Source organism: Gorilla gorilla, chromosome 8 (assembly GCF_029281585.2).
Source record: "Gorilla gorilla gorilla isolate KB3781 chromosome 8, NHGRI_mGorGor1-v2.1_pri, whole genome shotgun sequence".
Taxonomy (NCBI): Eukaryota; Metazoa; Chordata; class Mammalia; order Primates; family Hominidae; genus Gorilla; species Gorilla gorilla.
The window spans coordinates 16,857,733-16,879,300 of record NC_073232.2 but is presented as its reverse complement, the minus strand read 5'-3'; the positions used below and the strand labels follow the sequence as shown (position 1 = coordinate 16,879,300).

Genomic DNA, 21,568 nt, shown 5'->3' with positions numbered 1-21,568 from the left:
TGTATCTACACAGAAACAGCACAGAAAAAGCAAACGATGTAAAGTGTTAGCATTTGGGGAATCTGCGTAAAGAATACTTAGGAATTCTTTGTGCTATTCTTGTATCTTTTCTGTAAGTCTGAAATTATTACAAAGGAAAAATAAAGCCCAGGTGTATTACCCCAGTGGTTGCGTACTACTTTCTGCAAAACCCTCATCAAGTGATCACTTTGCAAAGCTTGCTCATTGTGGGAGTGATCTTACTGCTCGCTGTCTTCTGATAGGAGCACTCCACCTTTAGACACTGACTGTTGGAGAATTCTTCCTTATGTTGAGTTCAAGTATACCCCTGAGTAATTTTCATCCAATAAACCTACGTGTCTTTTCCTGTGGTTACAATGTTATTTCTCTAAAGCCTTTCAAGGGCTTTCCATCATCCTAGGTTTAATTGTAACACATTCTTTTTTTTAACGACCAAACTTCTCCCTCTCATTTCTTACTTCTGAAGATTCCTTTTCTCATCCCTGTAACAATTATTTCCTCTGTTATAAAATGAGGTAGATGGACTGGATGACCTCTAAGATCCTATTGAGAGACTGACTTCTCAGAGGCAAGGACTGTGAAGTATATGTATGTCTTGCATAAAATGTTGTAAATGAGGAATACACGTTAGATTGGCCAAAACTTCCAAATCTAACATGCTAAGATTGATGCTTGACGGTCTCCAATAAGATGATCTCTGCACTAAGCCACAGATTAGATAAAACCTTCCAAAATTTGAATAAGAAAACATCTTGAAATTTATAATTGTTTTCCCATAATTCAGTACAATTTATAACACATCAGTATAGGAAATAGCTGTGTTCATGAAAACTCACAGACAAATCAACTCTGCTCAGTTTAGTTTTGAACTCACTGTAGGTGCCCAATCGACACCTGTTTAACTGCACTTACTAGTTCCTTATATTACTGATTCCAGGACACGCTGGTGAATTTACAAGAACAGCCAGTGTGGAAGTCCACCAACATATAAAGTCTCTGGTGAAATCATCTCTGCTCAAGAATCACAAAAATCAGTTATCCTTTTCTTTTTAATGAGTTAACTAGGGCACAGAGAAGGTAAGCAACTCCTCCAAAGTTACACAGTAAAGGAAACTGAAAGTTGGAAGGAGAACTCAAGCTGGAAAGCTCTTCTGTCACAGCTCTTTCTGCTGCACATCACTCTACCAGCTGAATGCTAACATGCTTCCTCTAGGTCAATTTTTTCATTACATCTAAACGCATGATTGTTACTCTATCAAATTTCAAGGGGCCCCCTAGAAATAGAAGGTGTCTTGCTCTTTTTATTTGTAAAACATATACCTATTTGATATAAAAAACTTATTACGTTCAAGCTTCATTGCTAAATTTTATACTAAACCTGCTATCTAGTGTGTGTGTGTTTGAGAGACAAATGTCTTTTACTTGATTAAACTATTGTCCTTTTAAAGAGAATTTTGAAGTTTTCATATACTGCTGACTTGGAGGCATTAAAGGCATATCTTAAGGTTGAGGAACCTAGGATATTGAAATATGACTGAAGATTCTCAAGATACAGTAAAGTAATGCGACACATGGTGGGAAAACAGTATATTAAAAGAGCTTGTGGTTTTTTTTTTTTTGAGACAGGGTCTCATTCTGTAGCCCAGGCTGGAATGCAGTGTTATACTCATGGCTCACTGCAATCTTGACCTCCTGGACTCAAGTGATCCTCCTGCCTCAGCCTCCCAAGTAGCTGGGACTACAGATATGCACCACCACACCTGGCTAATTTTTGTATTTTTTGTAGAGATGGGGCTTCCCCATGGTGCCCAGGCTGGTCTCCAATTCCTGAGCTCAAATCAGCCTCCAGCTTCAGCCTCCCAAAGTGCTGGGATTACAGGCATGAGCCACCATGCTTGGGCTAAGAGAATCCTTTTGTAATGTGAATCATTTCTCTCTTATTTCTGTTTGTTCCTCTAAACACAGATGTGCTGGATTAGCAGAAAATTAAATATGCTAATATTAGTAGGTATATCGTTTAAATATACATCTGTTGCACGCATCATCAAAACTAATCTTTGCCAAATTACAACATAAATGGCTTAGTGATGAGTAGGTAAGGAGTTGATTCTGATAACCTTGGTGGTCAGAATAGAAACTACTAAAAAAAAAAAATCCACCTAGATGAGGGACTTAAAGACATGGAAAGATACAACATGTACTGTGTAGAGTAGCTTATTCTAGGAATATAAACGCATTTATAAGAAATGGCCCTTAAAGGAAACGTCAGCAGGATGATGTCTATCATACAGGCAGAGAGTGGGGTAGTCTAAGAAAATTCCAATACAGGTTTCTGTTACTTAACTACGGCTCACTTCTCTTCAATACTGTGGCACACTGTTTGCTCAGGGTGCTAGTCAGGATAGCTGCATATTTCTTATTTCTCACATCCACCAATTCCCTCCAGACTACCACCTAATATATTAAATCTCATAACAAGTGATCATATTAATTCAGAAATAGTTTTTGTTTTCAGATGTGCAAAAATCTGTCAAATGAAGGCACTCTGCTAAATCAAAGTTATTTCCCCAAAAAGTCTAAGGAGTAAGTTACTTGGGTTTTATTTTTTATTTTTTCCGAGACAAGGTTTCACTCTGTCACCCAGGCTGGAGAGCAGTGAGTGATATAGCTCACTGCAGCCTAGAACTCCCAGGCTCAGGTGATTCTCCCACCTCAGCCTCCTGAGTAGCTGAGATTACAGGTGCGTGCCACCAAGGCCAGCTAATTTGTTCTATCTTTTGGGTGGCCAGCTAATTTGTTCTATTTTTTGGGTGGCCAGCTAATTTGTTCTATTTTTTGTGAGACAGGGTTCTGCCATATGCCCAAGCTGGTCTCAAACTTCTGGGCTCAAATGATCCTCCTGCTGCAGACTCCCAGAGTTGCCAGGATTACTGTTGTGAGCCATCGTGCCCAGCCAGGTTTTATTTCATTTACTGGGTCTTGTTTCTCCCAAACTAGGAAATAAAATACATACTTGGAATTTGAATACTGAATGTTAAAAATCCAAATATGTATTTTATTTAATTGCATCATTATTTTTAATGATACAAGTCTATAAGACTAAGAAACAAGGCCAAAATCAAAACAATATTTTAAAAGCCACCCATAAATCCAGAAAGGTAAATAACTATGGCCCATCAGATGAATAAAGTGAGTTACCCAATAGGTAGAGAAGAAATACTGAATATCCTAAAAACCACCTCCCGTCATTTCTATGCTGTCTGAATTGTCTTACAAAAAGAGCCGGTGTTTACACTTTGTATTTCAGGAGTCCATATTAGGGCTTATTAGTATAATAAATTTCTAAATGTTTTCTAAAATAATGCCATGTCATTTTCCAAATAAGACAGTTCACTGTTGTTCCTTTTAATCTTGTACAAAGATGAGGGTGGGTATCATTATTTCATTTCACGTATAATAAAAATATTTCTGACTCAAAACCTTATGAGATAAAATATATAATCAATTACGCATGAGTATGTTACCAACTGAAACCATAGTTACGTTTCATTGTGTACAGTTCCAAAAATCTTTCATAGGTAAGTTTGTAATTAATAATCTACCATACAGTTTAACTATAATTGGTGAAAGTAATTTTATAACAAAGGTATAATCTCTCAAAATAAAAAGGGCAAAGAGAACATATGTCTTATTAATCTACTATTTAAAAATAACACTTCAAAAAAACCTCTAAACATGGCCATATTAAACATTTCATAAAATTATAAATTTTTAAACTCTTAGCTTCAAAAAGATATCTGTATTGGAAAGAGCCTAAATGTGTAGTAACACTAAATTGGTTGAATTTGCCAGGCGCTGTGACTTATGCCTGTAATCCCAGCATTTTGGGAAGCTGAGGTGAGCGGATTGCTTGAGGTCAGGAGTTCCGGACCAGCCTGGCCAACATAGCGAAACCCTGTCTCTACTAAAAATACAAAAGTTAGCTGGGTGTGGTGGTGTGTGCCTGTGGTCCCAGCTACTTAGGAGGCTGAGACAGGAGAATCACTTGAATCCAGAGGCAAAGGTTGCAGTGAGCCCCAATCATGCCGCTCCACTCCAGCCTGAGCAACAGAGCAAGACTCTGTCTCATATACATACATACATACATACATACATACATACATACATACATACATACATTGGTTGAATTAATTATAGTGCATCTAGAGAGGGAATTTCCTATAAGCTAGTGGCCTCTGGGTTTCTCACTTACAGGACTCCCTTCCAATATAGCTGATTTAAATACTCTTGTTAAAGTATAATAAACACATACAAAGTTAATATACCCTAAGTGTGTGGCCTGATGACTTTCCACAAGCTGAACACACTCAGATCAAGACAGAGAACATCACCTATACCCTTACTCCTCCCGTCACCCCTCCCTCCCCCGGCCCAATACTCCAAGGCAACCACAGCCAGTCTTCTAAGAGCAGAAGTGCTCTGAGGGCCTGGATTCTTTCACTCAGTTCAATGGAGGAGAGATGTTTTTCACACTGTGTGCAGTTGGAGAGCCTTTTATTCATTGCTGTATAATATTTCACAATCTATTTACCCAGTCTACTACTGACAGGCCTTTGAATCTGCTTTTGCATTTGCTATTTTATATTACTTTCTTTAAAAAGGCTCCCAAAATTGTACAAGCTTTAGGCCTCACAAAATCAGGATCTGCTCCTGGGTACATCCATATGATTAAATGTATTGTTTTAAAAATCATGTTTTAGAATTAATAACACAGGAAGGTCAGATGCATAATACCCGTTCCCTATTATTTTGCATGCCAGAGGCACATGGTACATACTTAAAAAAAATGTTTACTGAATAAATGCCAAGTTGCAAAGTACGCGTCTACTCAAAGGACACTGTGACAGGTAAGGTGACAGAAACATTAGCTCCAATGTATTTGAGATCTGAATTGCCGTTACAGTATACAAACTAACTAGTCCCTTCTCAAAATAACACACACGGTGTATAAATGGTACTAGAAGGAGAGAGAGGGACACAGAATTGAGCATGTGGTTAAAAAAAATGGAGTAAGAACCAAGAAACCTCACTCTATATGTCTGTCACTAATGAGCTTTTAAGATCTTGGCCAAGTCACTTCATCACAATGGGTCTCAGTTGTCTTATTTTTTAAATAGTAGGGTTGTAATCTCAGAGGGCACTTTAGCTCTAAAATTCTTAGATTCTCTTACTACAAGATAATGATAAAGGGAAAGCATTTATATTATTCATTATATCAAAGCAATATTGGAAAATTCTAACAATAAATGCCATATTCTCATTACATTCTTATTCATATTCTAAATATTTAGGAATTAAATAACAAGGTGCCTTCTACGACAATTTTTTCTATGTGTCTTAAAGAACTGAGCAAGAAATTCCAACTTTCATTAAACATTTGTGGGCTATTCTGGGCTAAGAAATGTATCTACTTATTTTACACATAGTTTGTAAAATATTGAGAAATTATTATGTGAAATACACTCAAATATGAAAGAAGAAAAATCTCCCAGATTTCCACACCACCATTCTCACCACCTCAGTCCTTAATGATGATCCCCAAAGTCACAAATTCAGGTAGCTTTTTAAAAATTATGAAATCAGTATAAATTATTTCTAAAGACTCATGGAGACTGACAATTTTCTCACTTAAGCTAAGCAATTATCACCTAAATTTGTGTTTGCCAAAAGGAAGTAACAGATAAGTTATAAAATAAAAAGTATTTTAAAAATCCAAGAAAGGACAGTAACAGCGTAAAAAATAAACCTCAGATGTGGAATCTCCATTAGGAAAAAAAAAAAAAAAGTAGTGAGCAGATAGGAAAGTGGGCAATTTGAGTAAAGGAAGTTCAAAGAGAGATTTGAAAATCAGGATGACAGTTTTATTCAGATTTGCTAAAGATAAAGGCAGCAAATCAAAGTACAAGTGATAGGTCTGGCACTGTCCTATTTCTAGTACAAGAAAAGAGTCTGGAGGAAGAATCATGCACTTCCCAAAGTTTCAACAATCTGCTGGGGGAAGAGGAAAAATAGTTTTAATAGATGGAAGAAAATGTAAAGCACAGATGACAACTTCAGTGGAAATAATGACTTTGGCTATGCTCGAAAGATAAAGATAATTAAGTCAAAGAACTTTCCTGACTTTTAGGACAATATAGCTGTATTTTCAAGTAAGCTGAGTAAACACACAAAATGTCACATAACCACTGACCCCCGTGATTCTGTATACGGTGCTCACCTACAGGAATAGGTAAGACTGCCTCTCTCCTCTTTCTCCTATGCAGACAATAAACTCATTTCCAAAAACAGCATTACAGGAACTCCTGCTACAATAAATAAGTTGTTCTTTCATCTTCGATTCTTATAAAACCAACAAGAAAACTTTTAGAAAACAATATGTACTTTAAAATACCTGCTTATGGCCCATTTCATTGAAAATACCTCTTTACAAGGGTCCCTAATTAATTTTAGAGAAAACCAGGCCCACAGTCTGAAATACGAGGACCTCTAAATGTGAAGCTCAAGTATTGCTTTCAGGTAATAATTAATCTTGTTAAATTTAAAAACTGCTTCACAATATTTCAGAAAATTAAATTTATCTATGCACAGATTTGTTCTTTTGGTCATTAAGCGTCTCCCTTTATTATACAGACAAGATAAATTATAAGTAAAAAGGAGGAAAACAAACTTCCTTTTTATAAATATAAATTTAAAAGTTTAATAGTATAATAAAAAAACTTAAAGAGAAAAATAAATAAAATAAAAGTTTAATAGTAATATAAGATTACTATCACTTGTTTGGAGTTCAATTATTTTCTGTCGGTAAAATTAGTCGTACAAGAAAAAAATGAATACTCTTAAAATTTGCTGCTTTTATTGCCTTCTGGATTAAAACAGAATTAAAATGTTTTCCATAAAAGTAAAAACTTGCCACTTTTTGCAATTTATTTTTCTGCTAGTAAAGATTTCTCCTCTTTCTTTTCTTTTTTGAGTAATTAGACACCAGAGGCTTTGGGGGGTAAATTCACTAAACTGGATATATTTTAAAAGGACCATTGTTCTGGTTTTTAAAGCTCTAATTTTCTTAATATTGCATTAGGACCACCACACAAAGATAACTTTTGAAAAGAGGTAGTCAACTTCTCTTTCATGCTACTTTTCAACTGGAGGCCAACAACCCCTTCATGCCCGCTGGCTCTGGAAGGACAGCATCCGTTTTCAGCGGAGGTTTCCACACGTCCTTCTGTACCTCTTGGTTTTCTCTTTCTTATAACACAATCAATCTAATCCAGCAATAAAATAAATTGACCTAATGTTGAGGAAAAATTATCACTATTCAGCCAGAAAGAGAAATGGCTAAGTAGGTGGAAATGTAGACCAATATTATAAAGATTAATAAGCCAAAGGCTCAAAGAACGTCATTTATAGGACTTTAAAAAAAAAGTTTACAATTTCCAGAAAGGATGTCACGTGCTTATATTACCTGCAATTTAAATGGTTAAATAAATAAACAATGTATGGAGACAGAAAAAAAATATCGAGAAGGAACAATTATGACAGCAATGGTAATTATTTACTACCATATAAATAGTGACTGATAAAGAATACATAAAATCAATATGAAGATTGGTTTCAGTCTCTTTATTTCAATTATCAGCTAAGATAAGAAAGCTTCACTTAAAACAAGGAAAACCTACAAACTGCTATCTATAATTGAGTATCAAAAGAAAAACAGCACATTTTGAAGAATTAAGAAGCACAAATGCAAGCAGGCACCACAAAATTCCAAACTAGAAGTCTAAAAAGTTTAGAAAGGATTTTTTAAAATGGCAGTACTGAAGAAGGAAAAAAACCTGAGCTCAATACATAATTTCTTTAGTTTATGTGTTTTGAACAGTTACATGATACATACAGCTAAGAAATCGATGAAAAAACTTTTCCATGTAATCTGCACCTAGAAAAGAAAAGAAATGCAATCTACATTTCACCTAATGTTGTGGTCATGTTTTGGGCCACAGAAAATTAACTGAAAAAAAAAACTAAGACAAAACATATCTGTTAGAGTCCATATTTTTAATATATTAATTAATATAATCCATAAAAACTATTCCTTTCAGTAAAAAAGAAAAAAAATCAATGAAAATGTTTAGGATATTTTTGGCTTTAAATATATAGAGCTTATAGAGCTTATTTATATATTTAGGCCAGAACAGAAATTCTAAAATAATGAAATACTCACCATCATCCCTTGGTAATTATAAAAGATCTTTTTTTCCACACTATTCCCCACCTGAGGAAGCAGAAATCTGATTTATGCAGGAAAGCCCAGGGGTAAGATATATATAACTTCAAAAAATGATTATCTTAACAAGTAAACTCAAGTTATATTTGTAATTTATAAATGCTGTCTACTAGCTGTCCTTTTGCATTTCTTTAAAAATAATTAGCCTCTAAAACTTCATCAGTACAAGTTTAAATGCAGAGCAATTAAGGATTTCCAAAAACATTGCTTTAATCTGCCCTTAAGTTTCTTTACTCTTTCTTGAAATGTCCGCAAAATTAATTGGACTCCTGAGCTCCATTCAGATAGATAAAACAATAAGAGGTATATTTTATATGACAAGCTCACAGCTTTAAAAAATCATTAAGAGCTTGGCAATAATATCTTCAATGCATTTACTATTACCTATTGATCCTAATGCACTTGACTTATCTGTAACGATAAAACTTATCTTGACCTTGCTGAATACAAATAGCCCAGACTAAAACCTGCGATGGCCTCTCGAGGGGAAACACAGTGGTAATCATGACCAAGACGATACAGGGAAACTAAGTGCTCAATACAAATGTGTCAACAGAATCAACATTTGTTTCAGTCTCACTTTGGTAATAAGAAATGAGAAAGCAACAGTTTTTTATCTATAAACAGCATTAAGTTCTTTTCTCTAATCAACCTTACACATTTTAATCAAGGAAATAGGACAGCCTCTGTCACGTCCTTCTGTTCTTTGGCTGATTCTTCAAAATATCTGGTCCCATCTGCTTTATGACGTACCCTAAGGACAACGGAGTGGGGGACTCCCCTCAAATTCGACACCCCCTTTTGACGGGGGGGGGGGGAGAACTCGGATGTCTTCCCTTGGGGACATCCATAACACCAAAGAAACTTAGATTTAAAAAACGACACTTTGTTCCAGTTCTACTAAACTATTCTAAATTTGCACCTACAGTGACTAATGCATAAAAGATATTCCTAAATGTTTTTCTAAAATTACATGACAGGTTCCTCAACCATCTCGTTCATCTCTCAAATTTTACCCTACATTTTTATTGTCAAAGTAAATCACTAAGTAAACATTAAATTACCTGCTTTCCTAAGTCTGTGGATACAAAGTAAGTCAATGAAAGCCGTTTTCCACCTTTTAAAATAGGTCTGTTAGAAACACAATTTCAACAGAGCCAACTTTTTAGCTAGAGTATTTCATAAAGTTAGAAAAAAAAAATCTTGAAGAAAATACTAATTCCCTAATTTGATATGGCTATCGATTAAAGATTTAAAAACCCTAAGATTCCAGATTCTCAAATATTTTACAAATATTAAAGCACAGAATGAAATTAATTATAAACATATTAAATTATTACTTTTAATTTTTTCAGTTCCAAAAAATTGTATAGCAAATAATCTATAATTTAGTCTTGAAATAAGATTTCTGTTTGTTTTTAAACTACTTATAGAGACTTTGGGATTTATGGATAAATTATAACTTCATGAATTACACCTCTGACAACTCAAAATTCAGGCTTGGATTCTCTCTAAACTCCCTGCCCCCAAATATTTCCCAAGGCAGCCAGGCAATGAATGCACATTTAATGTTATTTTATATAACATATATGTCTTTTAAGAAAGAAAGAAATAACTTTAATTGTGCTTTAATACTATTTTAGTAGTTTGATATCTGTATCAAAATTGTATGATTTTAAGGCAGCGTGAAAAAGAAATTATATAAAGAATTTGCTAAGTAGATCAGTGGCTTTCTTAAGCAGTACACTAATGCAGATATAGTTTTGAAAACCCTGCAAGAATTAGTTGTCCTGTATTATTATTCAGGGCACCTGAACGCAAGATATTATAACTATGGCACATTAACTCTGCTATTTCTCAAGATAGAACCAGGAGTTTTAAACGTTCCCTATTGAGTAATTTGCTCAGAGCACCTAAATGAAACATACTGTAATTTTATATATTTCCATCTACAATATTGCTTAGTGCTGATAAACGGCAATATAACTTCCTATATTTTAATAGGCAACAGTTCTGGCCTTGGCTATACACGAACACAGACTTAAATAATAACGCCATCCACAAACTCTGCCACAAAGAATAAGGCTCCATTGCTAATTATACAGGGAAATGATTTTAATTACACAGAGAACATTGCTTTTAAAAAACACTTTCCAAACTGCAAAGGCGGAGGGGCGGGTAGCTAGTGGGAAAGAAAGAAAAAAAAAAAAAAAAAATCAACCCAACACTTCTACCATGTTACAACAGTGCCCTCTACTGGTAAACTGGAAACTTTGCAGGTTAAAAAAAGATTAGAAAAATTAGAAAAGAATGCCAGGAAGAACAAACTTTAATTATGGAAATTTCGCTGACTTTCTTTAATATAAATAATGAAATTCAACTTGTGTCACTTTAAACCTAAATCAATATTTAACTTGACATGTGAAAAGCTTCCCCATTAAATTTATAGTTTTGAAATAACTGTGAATTTCAGAAACGTGGTTTCCCACTATATATCATCTGGCTAAAAGACAAATCATGTTTATTTTAAGTGATGAACAAATATTAGAAATATTTGGATAGTTAATCAATATTTCTTAATCTAAAATTCACATATTTAGTAAAAGAAATTAAAATCTAATTCATTAAATGTATGAATTTTTACTTCTCAGGCTGTCATGCATATAATGTCATGTCAAAATAGCAATAGTTGGCCTGGCGCGGTGGCTCACGCCTGTAATTCCAGCACTTTGGGAGGCTGGGGTGGGCAGATCACCTGAGGTTGGGAGTTCAAGACCAGCCTGACCAATATGGAGAAAACCTGTCTCTACTAAAAATACAAAAATTAGCCAGGCATGGTGGCACATGCCTATAATCCCAGCTACTTGTGAGGCTGAGGCAGCAGAATCACTTGAACCTGGGAGGCGGAGATTGCAATGAGCAGAGATCACACCATTGCACTCCAGCCTGGGCAACAAGAGCAAAACTCCATCTCAAAAAAAAAAAAAAAAAAAAAAAAAAGCAGTAGTTAGTTGTCATCAATTTAGATTCAGAGAAAATTTACTATCAATTTATTTATTTTAACCAGTAAATATTTCTTTAAGCCAATAAATATTTCTGTAAGAATATCTGGTTTTAGGACCAATTAATATATGCTTAGCACACAGATCTCAATAATGAATTAGCCATCATTACTAATATTTCCTTTGTTTGAAGTAGAAATTCTACCACATATGCAAGTCTGATTTACAAGAAATAACAATACAAGACTTCCAGCTACATGTATTTTAAAATCTTTGAATTTTATATTGTATGATAGGAAACTTTTAAGCGAACTAATAAAGTTTAAGAACAAGTATATTAAACAACTGACTACAGTGTATTACTATTTTTAATTTCTAGCAAAAATAAACTGTTATGTCTAGACTAAAAATTTTCTGTTGTCTTTCCTTATACAAAAATAATTTCTATCACAGATACATACAATCTAAGTCATGAAAATTACACTTCTGAAAGCAATATAAGAACTTAATAGCTTTATAGGAAACGAATTTTTTTCATATTACAAGAAACTCTGAGCTTCAAGAAAGGTAAGGCTTAGAATACATTCTTTTAGCATCTTAAATATGGAGTGGGGGTGGCAGGGTAGAAGAAGGGATCAAGAACAAAATGGCCCCAGCAGGAGATTGTCAGGGAAAAATGTTAAGTGGGGGCAGGCATGAGTGTTAAGACACTCAAGGAAAGGACTTAGAGAAGAAGTGAAGGAAGGCGAACTCAGAAGTGTGTCGAGTTCTGCCGCTCGTTAAGGCCTAAAAACTCAAGTCAGGAGTCTGTAGAAGTTTAACAAGTTACCATCCTAACTCTTCAACAACAGACCACCATTTTTCACTAACAGTTACAGTTTCCAATTGTATAATGGAAATCAATAGAAAAATGAAGTTTACATTTAAAAATGTATTTTATAATGAACCACCAGAAAGTATCTTCCATCAGGCAACACCCATGTAAATAAATTATATTCTAACCGACCACTGGAAGAAAAGAAACAAAAGTAATTAGGAAAGCAGCAGAGAATTAACTATAAGTAAAAATGGAGAGAACATATCCTGGTGGATCTGAATTCGTTTTTTAAACAATATACTCCCGGAAAAGTGAGAATTGGTTTCTAATATATAGTAGTTCCAAAGTACAACCAATGACTGATGAGAATTTCATGCTCAAAGAAGAAGGAACGATGGACTTGGGATCAGAGTTTTATGATTTCCTACTCATAAGAATGAGTTCAAAGTTAAACCTCTATTCAGTAATGTAATGGGAAAGACAGGTCTTTAGAGCGAGTCCTTAAAGCAAGTTTTGTTTTATGCCAATACCTACATTACTATTCATATACTAATACAAGCCGTTTTCATTTCTCCTAATTATCTAATTTTTTTAAAGATGCTCACCTGAAATCCCTAAAAATAAATTTAAATATGTAAAACTTGGGGTCAAAAGTAGTTCAGTAATCTCTGGGCCAACCAAAACCCAGGAGTCAGGCGTGATAAAAGAGGCAAAGAATTTTTAAAGAGCAATTTATAATGGAAAAAGTACAAATAGTTTATAAACATAAATATATTCATTGGTAATCAAAGGCATGCAAGACAGAACTATTTTTCACCAGTCTGCCAAAGATCAAAAAGGATAATATGCACTGCAGATGCAAGCACAGGGAAGGAGGCAGTCCATGCTGCTGCAGAGGTGCATGCTGGGACAGCCTTTCTGGAGGGCAACTGAAATACGTATCAAAAGCTTAAAAAGGTGATAATCAACACAGCAGTTCTTCCAGGAATTTCTCTTAAGGAAATTATGAGAAAATGCAAATGGATGTGTGTGATTAAGAATGTTAATAGAAGCACTGTTAAAATAGTGAAAAATTCTACACAATCTAAATGTCACAACAGGGAACTACGTAAATTTATGATGGCACACACAGGTAATGCAACACTATGCTCCCACGAGGATAAGTTAACAGACATGGAAAGACCTTCACAATAAAATAAGCTGGGGAGAAAACCCAAATCAGAGCACAGAACATATGGTGTGATCTCATTTTGGAAAAAGAAATCAACATCTATGTACGTATGTATTTACGTGTGTGTATGTGTGTGTGCGTCTCTACACTCCCGCCTCCAGTCCACACACACACAAACACACACAGACACAAACACACACACACACACACACACACACACGGTAGAAGTCAGGAAGGATTATTCTCCATGGGATTATATGTGACATCTTTCTTTTACCTTATCTGTAAACATTTTTTATCTACATTTTAAAATTTTTCTAAAGTTACTTTCTTCTAGAATAGTTTTTATTTTTAAAATAAGTAGAATATAATGTGAAATCTTTAGATTAACAAGCAAAATAGGGAATTGTTCTACGATGTATTGTTTCACACTCTGAATTAATTATGAATCCAATGATCTAACTTCCAATCTTGGAAGGACCTTGCTAGAAAAAAATATGGAGTTATGATTAAAAGCATAAATTCTGGAGTCAGACCTTCATAAGTTTAAACCCTGCCACTGCATTTCCTAGCTCTGTGATCTTAGGAAATTTAGAGTTCTCTAAGTATGTTTTTCATCTGAAAAATGGTGATGTGAATACTTGCCTTATAAGTAAAACAGATAACAAAATCATAATTATTATATTAAATGTATTACTGTTCTTGTTTACTTGGTACTTTCTAGGTGCCAAAAGACATGGCACTAGGATCTTTATATAGATGATCACTTCATCTTCACTACTACCCTGTGATGTGGGTACTATTTATGATCTATATTTTCCATAAGAGGAAATGAGATTTGGAATGTTTCAGTAACCCACCCAATAGAACATGGCTACTAACAGGCTGCTCCAGGATGTGAATCCAAGATTGTGTGCCTACAAGGCACATGGATTAGCCACTATGTCACACTGCCTCCACTCCTGATGGTCACTAGAGCTTGGCTGCTATGTCACACTGCCTCCACTCCTGATGGTCACTAGACTTGACCGCTAATGTCACACTGCCTCCACTCCTGAATGGTTACTAGAGCTTGACACTATGTCACACTGCCTCCACTCCTGAATCACCAGAGCTGGACCACTATGTCACACTGCCTCCACTCCTGAATGGTCACCAGAGCTTGCTGTTCTTGTTCTTCTTGTTGTCATTACTTTTGTTGGATGATGACTTTCTATTATTCTTATTTCAGAACATCTCGCTTGTCAAACAATACAGTTGACCCTTGAACAACATGGCTTTGAACTACACATGCCCCCTTATATGTGGATTTTCTCCCGCCTCTGCCACCCCTGAGACAGCAAGACCAACCCCCCAACCAGCCTACTCACCATGAAGATGACAAGGATCAACAACTTCATGGTGACCCACTTCCACTCAACGACTAGGAAATACATTTTCTCTTCCTTATGATTTTCTTAATAATATTTTCTTTTCTCTAACTTAATTTATTGTAAGAATACAGTACATATAATATATAAAATACGTGTTAATCGACCGTTTACATTATTGGTAAGGCTTACAGTCAACAGTAAGCTATTAGTAAAGTTTTGGGGGAGTCAAAAGTTACACATGAATTTCTGCACAGGGGTCTGTGCCCCCAACTCCCATGTTGTTCAAGGGTCAACTTTGTAATAAAAATCTAACTGTTCATTTTGGCTAACAAATACATTAATCTTGCTTCCTATTCAAAGCTGCGCAAACTATCCTCCCTATCAAAAACTGCCAGTAGCCATCCTGTCTCCACAATATTGAAATACCATACAGGATGAGTGTGTACCTGTCTCCTCCATATTCAGACATCAGACAGAATGAGGGTGCCCCTTCCTTATATTCTACACACCCTCCAGAACTACACAGTGGATCTCCTAAAGGCGAAACAAACACACACCCTCCAGAGCTACACTGTGGATCTCCTAAAGGCAAAACAAACACAAATGGCTAATTTCAGAGCCAGGGTGTAATTTTTAAATGAATCAGGAAACATTTGCGAGCTGTAATTTAAACACTAGGTTTCCTAAAATCTCAGCATCAGCATTAAAATTCTAGAAGAAACAAATGACTAAATACTAATTTCTTCCTCTAAAATACAAAATAATTTTAAAATGCATACTTAAAAATCACATCTTTTTTTGGTGGTTTTCGTTTTTTGGTTTTTTTTGGTGTTTTTTTTTGTGAGACAGTCTCACTCTGTTGCCCAGGCTGGAGTGCAGTGACATGATCTCGGCTCACTGCAACTTCTGCCTCCTGGGTTCAAGCGATTCTCCTGCCTCAGCCTCCTGAGTAGCTGGGATGACAGGGGCATGCCACCATGCCTGGCTAATTTTTGTATTTTTAGTGCAGATGGGGTTTCGCCATGTTCGCCAGGCTCGTCTCAGACTCCTGACCTCAGGTGATCCGCCTGCCTCGGCCTCCCAAAGTGCTAATTCCAGGTGTGAGCCACCACGCCCGGCTGAAATCATATCTTTAAAAACTGCTTTCCTCAGTTTGGAATTTAAATTGCACACTGATCTAAAATTTATCTTTTAAATTTGGAGTTCCCATTTCAGGGAGATTACTTTTTAGAGCGTACCATAAAAACAAATTAATAAACCACTTCTCTTTGTTTTCAACCTAAGCTTTATTTAACCTGATGCGTCCAACACTGCAGGGTTTTCCTAACACTCGCCTCTAATTGGGCTTTCTAGGGTCTTTTTCCACCTGGCAACTTTGGCTTTTTCTATAGCTCTCCTTTCTAATAACTTAAAACTCTTCAATGGTTTCCCATTGCACTTAAAACAAAATCCTCATTCTTCTCCCTGATTACCAGATAAGCACTGACCTCTGCTTCATCTTACTCCACGCTCCCTCAGTAGATTCTAGGCATGTGGCCTTATTGCTGTTTCTTGAAAACATCAAGTTGACTCTCACTTCAGAGGTTTTGCGCTCACTCTTCTCTGTCTAGCACGCTCTTCTTTGCTGGTCATGATGACTGGCTCTCGTCACTGAGCTATCAGCTTAAGTGCTCCCTTCTCAGGGAAGGCCTGCCCTGAAATTCCGTGGTCAGCCACCATCACAGGCCCCTACGTTCATTCTCTTGTGCGTCGCACTCAGCCTCATCTCTCATCTTCTTATTTGGATGATTAGCCCACATGAGAATGCGAGCACCATGGAAGCAGAGCCTGCCTATTTATTGACTGCTCCATCCCCCGTGCCTGGAAGAGTGACGGCACAGAGTGGACATGTGCTGAAAGAAGGGAATTTCATTCCATTTACTAATGATAAAAGGAACATATGCATACTGGAGGAACTTACAAAACACAGGAGAGTTTCAGAAATTACTTTACGATCCAGAAAAAACTGCTATTAAGTGTTTCCTTTATCCATCACTAAGATGACTCTCAAATATTCTTTCCCACCAACAGGAAAGAGCTACAGGATATGCTATTGGGTAAAACGAAAGTCAAGGTGCCGAACACGGTGCACCACATGCTCCAGTCTGTTACACATGATGGGGAGGATGAAGTACGGTCATAGTTGCTTTTCTCTGCATAAATCAACACTGACAAGATGCGAGAGACATAAAATGGAGCAGCTAGAAGGAGCAGAAAGGAAGAAAATGGATAGGGGAGGTGACGGGAGAGTCCTTGTCAGTGTCTATCTTCTGCTGGTGTTCTAGGTTTGACCTCAGCGCAAGTACTGTCCATTCAAGAGAAGCACATTTACTAAGCAACTTTCTATTTTTCCTTCACCCCTGCCTGTGAAAGCCTAACTCTAAGAATGAACCTAGTTGCTACTTTCCATGTGGCTGCATCCACCCTGCCAGGGGCTGCTAAAGCCAGTGACACAGCAGGCCTGTTACTACTGCCCACCTCCAGGGAGGCCTCACACAGCTCAGCAGGCACCAAGGGTTTCTAGGCAGCTTGCTCCCCTACTTTCTGTTTTTTTGTTTGTTTGTTTTTTTGAGACGGAGTCTCGCTCTGTCACCCAGGCTGGAGTGCAGTGGCGCGATCTCGGCTCACTGCAAGCTCCGCCTCCCAGGTTCACACCATTCTCCTGCCTCAGCCTCCCGAGTAGCTGGGACTACAGGCACCCGCCACCATACCTGGCTAATTTTTTGTATTTTTCAGTAGAAACCCTGTCTCTACAGTGTTTCACTGTGTAAGCCAGGATGGTCTTGATCTCCTGACGTCATGATCTGCCCGCCTCGGCCTCCCAGAGTGCTGGGATTACAGCGTGAGTCACCATGCCCGGCCCCTACTTTCTGAACCACTATTCCCTGCCCTCTCCACTCCTCAAGCTCCTGACCCCCAGGCCCCACTCACTTCCCTCTGAAGCTTCCCACGAGACACCACTGATGAGGACTCCCTCCTCAACCCATCGCTCTATCCACAAATCCACCGGCATTTCTACCAAGCTTCTCCCATAGCAATGGAATTCAACAAATGGTGCAGGGATCCTTTGACATTCATTCTCCCAGCCACCCACCCCAGCCACCCAAAACCTAAAACTATAAAACTTCTAGAAGATAACATAGGACAAAAACCTTTGTGATCTTAGGCTAGGCAAAGATTTCTTAGGGCACAAAGAGTACAAAACATAAAAAGGAAAAAAAAAGATAAACTGTATTTCCTTAAAACTGAAACATTTACTTCTTGAAAGATAATGTTAATAAAATGAAAAAAACAAACCACAGGCTGAGAGGAAATATTTGGAAAACACATAGATGATAAAAAACTGATGACCAGGATAGGTAAAGAACTTTCACAGCTGAATAATAAAAAGACAAACAAGCCGTATAACCCCACCATTCTACTCCTGGACATTTATCCAAGAAAAATGAAAACACGAGTCTACACAGAAACCTGTACATGAAGGACACATTATCACGCTTAGATAGGAGGAACACATTTCAAGAGATCTGTTGTATAGCAATGTGACTACAGTTAAGAATAATATACTGTAGTATTTTTTAAAAATGTAGAGAGTGGATGTTAAGTGCCCTTACCACAAAGAGTTAACTATGTGACACAATGCATTTGTTAGAGTTAACCATTCCACAGTGCCTATATACTTCAAAATGCCATGTTGTACACAGTAATAACATATAATGATGATATCTGTCAATTAATTTCTGAAAAAAGTAAAACTATGGAGACAATAAAATGATCAGTAGTTGCCACAGGTTGGGGTAAGGGAGGGAAGAATAGGTAGAACACAGAGAAATTCTAAGGCAGTGAAACTAGTCTGTATGATGTTATAATGGTAGGTATTTGTCATTACACATTTGTCAAAACACATAGAATGTACAACACCAAGAGTGAACCTAAGGAACACTACAGACTCTGGTAATAATAATGTGTCAAGGCAGGTTCATCAGTGCACCTACCACGCTGGTTTAGGATACTGACAGGGGGGAAGGAGAAGGGGATGAAGGAGCAGGATGAATCTAGGAACTCTGTACTTTCTGCTCAACTTTGCTATGAATCGAAAACTGTTCTTAAAAATATTAAGTCTGTTGTTAAAGAAAAAAACTATGTATGCCATGTAAAACATTGAAAATATGAAATATTTATGGATAAAGTTTATAAATTATGTATAAGAGATGCACTGAAAACTATAAAACATCACTGAGAAAAATAAAAGAAGATCTTTAAAAAATGGAGAGATGTGCCATATATATATATATATATATATATATATATATATATATATATATATTTTTTTTTTTTAGACAGAGTTTTGCTCTGGTCATCAGGCTGGAGTGCAGTGGGGCGATCTCAGCTCGCTGCAACCTCCGCCTCCGAGGTTCAAGCTATTCTCCTGCCTTAGCCTCCTGAGTAGCTGGGATAACAGGTGTATGCCACCACACCCAGCTAATTTTGTATTTTCAGTAGAGACGGGGTTTCACCATGCTGGCCAGGCTGATCTCAAACTCCTGAACTCAGGTGACCTGCCTGCCTCAGCCTCCCGAAGTGCTGGGATTACAGGTGTGACCCGTCATGCCCAGTCTTATATTCTTTAATCAGAAAATTCAATATTGTGAAGATCTCAACTCTCTCCAAATTGGTCTATGGATTCCATGCAGTCCCAGTACAAATCCCTGCAGTCTTTCTTGTAGATGATACATTGATTTGAAATCTTACATGGAAATGCAAAGGACTCAGTGTCAAGAATCATAAAGGGTCTGAAATGCTGTCCTACTTCCAAGAAGTTAGTCCGCCACAGTTTCCTGGATTTTCACAGAAGACATCAGACTCCTAGGTCATAGATAAAGCATAGCTTATTGTTCACAGCCATTCCATTCCTGGGTATTTATCCAAGATAAATGAAAGCATAAATGTTCACATCAACTTTATTTGAAATAGTCCAAGACAGTAAAAAATCCCAATGTCAATTAACAGCTGAATGGGTAAAGAAATTGTGGCATATACACATAATGGAACAATACTCAACAATAAAAAGGAGTAACTTATGGATATTTGCAAAATATCCAGAATTTTGGATGAATCTCAAAATAATTATGTTGGTGAAAAAAGGCCAGACCAAAAAACAGTACATATCATGATTTCATTTATATAAAATTCTAGAAAAATGCAAACTAATCTACAATGACAGTAAATAGGTCAGTAGTTGCCTGGGGATCCCCCTGGGGAGGAGGGAAGAGGAGATATGGATTGCAAAGGGCTTGAGGTAACTTTTCAGGGTGATGGATATCTTCATAATTTTGACTGTGACAATGCTTTCACAAGTGTATACATATGTCAAAACTTAAAAATTTTATAAACATGTACAGTTTACTGAACATAAATTATGCCTCAATTAAGGTAGAAAAAAATAAAGATAATAGTCCAGAAAACAGACACATATACACACACAAATCAAAACCTAAACAGATTTCTGCTGCTGCCCAACATAGGAAAAACAGCTTGGAGTTTGAGTTGAGCTAAGGTAACTTCCTGCTGAAACAAAAAACAAACACTCATCAGGAAAACAGCAGAATCCACCTTCTCTACAAACTACACTCACAATGTCAAGAACATAATCCAAAATTATTAGACATGTAAAAAAACAGAAAACTTTGATCCATACTGAAGAGAAAGGCAATCAAATGAGACCATCACTAAGAGGAGCCCAAGAAGCTATTATTACTATTTTCAAGAACATAAAGGAAAATATATTCACTGGCAATCTCAGGAGAGAAACGGAACTATAAAAACAAACCAGATGGTAACTCTACAACTGAAAAATATTATATCTGAAATTCAAACTTAACTGCATGTGTAGCAGAAAGCTCAGTGACCCTGAAAACAGATCAACATAAATTATCAAATTGGAAGAATGGACAGAATAAAGACTGAAAAAAATGAGCAGAACATCAGTGACTCTATGGGACAATATCAAAAGGTCTAACACAAGTTTAATTGGAGTCTCAGAAGGAGATGATAGGGAAAAAGTATTCAAAGAAATAAATAGCTAAAAACTTTCCAGTTTGGAAAAAGACATAAATACACATTAAAGAAGTTCAGTAACTCCCAAGCATTGAGAAAAAAAAAGAAAGAAAACCACACCTAGGCACATCCTAGTTAAATTGGTGAAAGCCAAACATAAACAGGAAGGCCTAAAAGCAACCACAGAAAAACAGCACATGAGATCCATGGAACAGTAAGACAAATGACGTCTGACTTCTTATCAGAAACAATGGAGGTTATGAGACGGTGGGAAAATATCTGTAAAGTGCTAAAATGAAAAAAAAATCAGTACAGAATTCTATAATCATTTTTTATGGACTTTTTTGAGAAATGGCTGATTTCACGTCTCAGTCATGACATATACAAGATGAACCTGACTTGTCCCATCAGATAACAAGGAACCTATATCAACAATCACTAGGATCTAGTCAAAAGGAATAGAAGCAAAGATGAAAAGGCTCCTGTTGGCTGGGTGCGGTGGCTCATGCTTGTAATCCCAGCACTTTGGGAGGACAAGGTGGGTGGATCACAAGGTCAGGAGTTCAAGACCAGCCTGGCCAAGATAGTGAAACCCCATCTCTACTAAAAATACAAAAATCAGCTGTGCGGGGCCGGATGCGGTGGCTCACGCCTGTAATCCCAGCACTCCAGAGGCCAAGACGGGCGGATCACGAGGTCAGGAGATCGAGACCACCCTGGCTAACACAGTGAAACCCAATCTCTACT

At 36.7% G+C, this 21,568-nt stretch overlaps 1 protein-coding gene across 4 annotated transcripts in view; it reads right to left on the bottom strand.

Annotated features, from left to right (window-relative positions):
- The window catches only part of TAF3 (TATA-box binding protein associated factor 3), a 199,410-nt gene that overhangs the window by 134,856 nt on the left and 42,986 nt on the right, over positions 1-21,568 (bottom strand). Inside the window, exon 1 of one of the 4 annotated variants that reach the window (XM_055353756.2) lies at positions 9,020-9,039. The exons of the other annotated variants lie outside the window; for them this stretch is intronic. The gene's annotated coding sequence lies outside the window, so the exon portion shown is untranslated. Of the gene's footprint in view, positions 1-9,019; positions 9,040-21,568 lie in introns of those variants that run through there. 4 annotated transcript variants of the gene reach the window in all.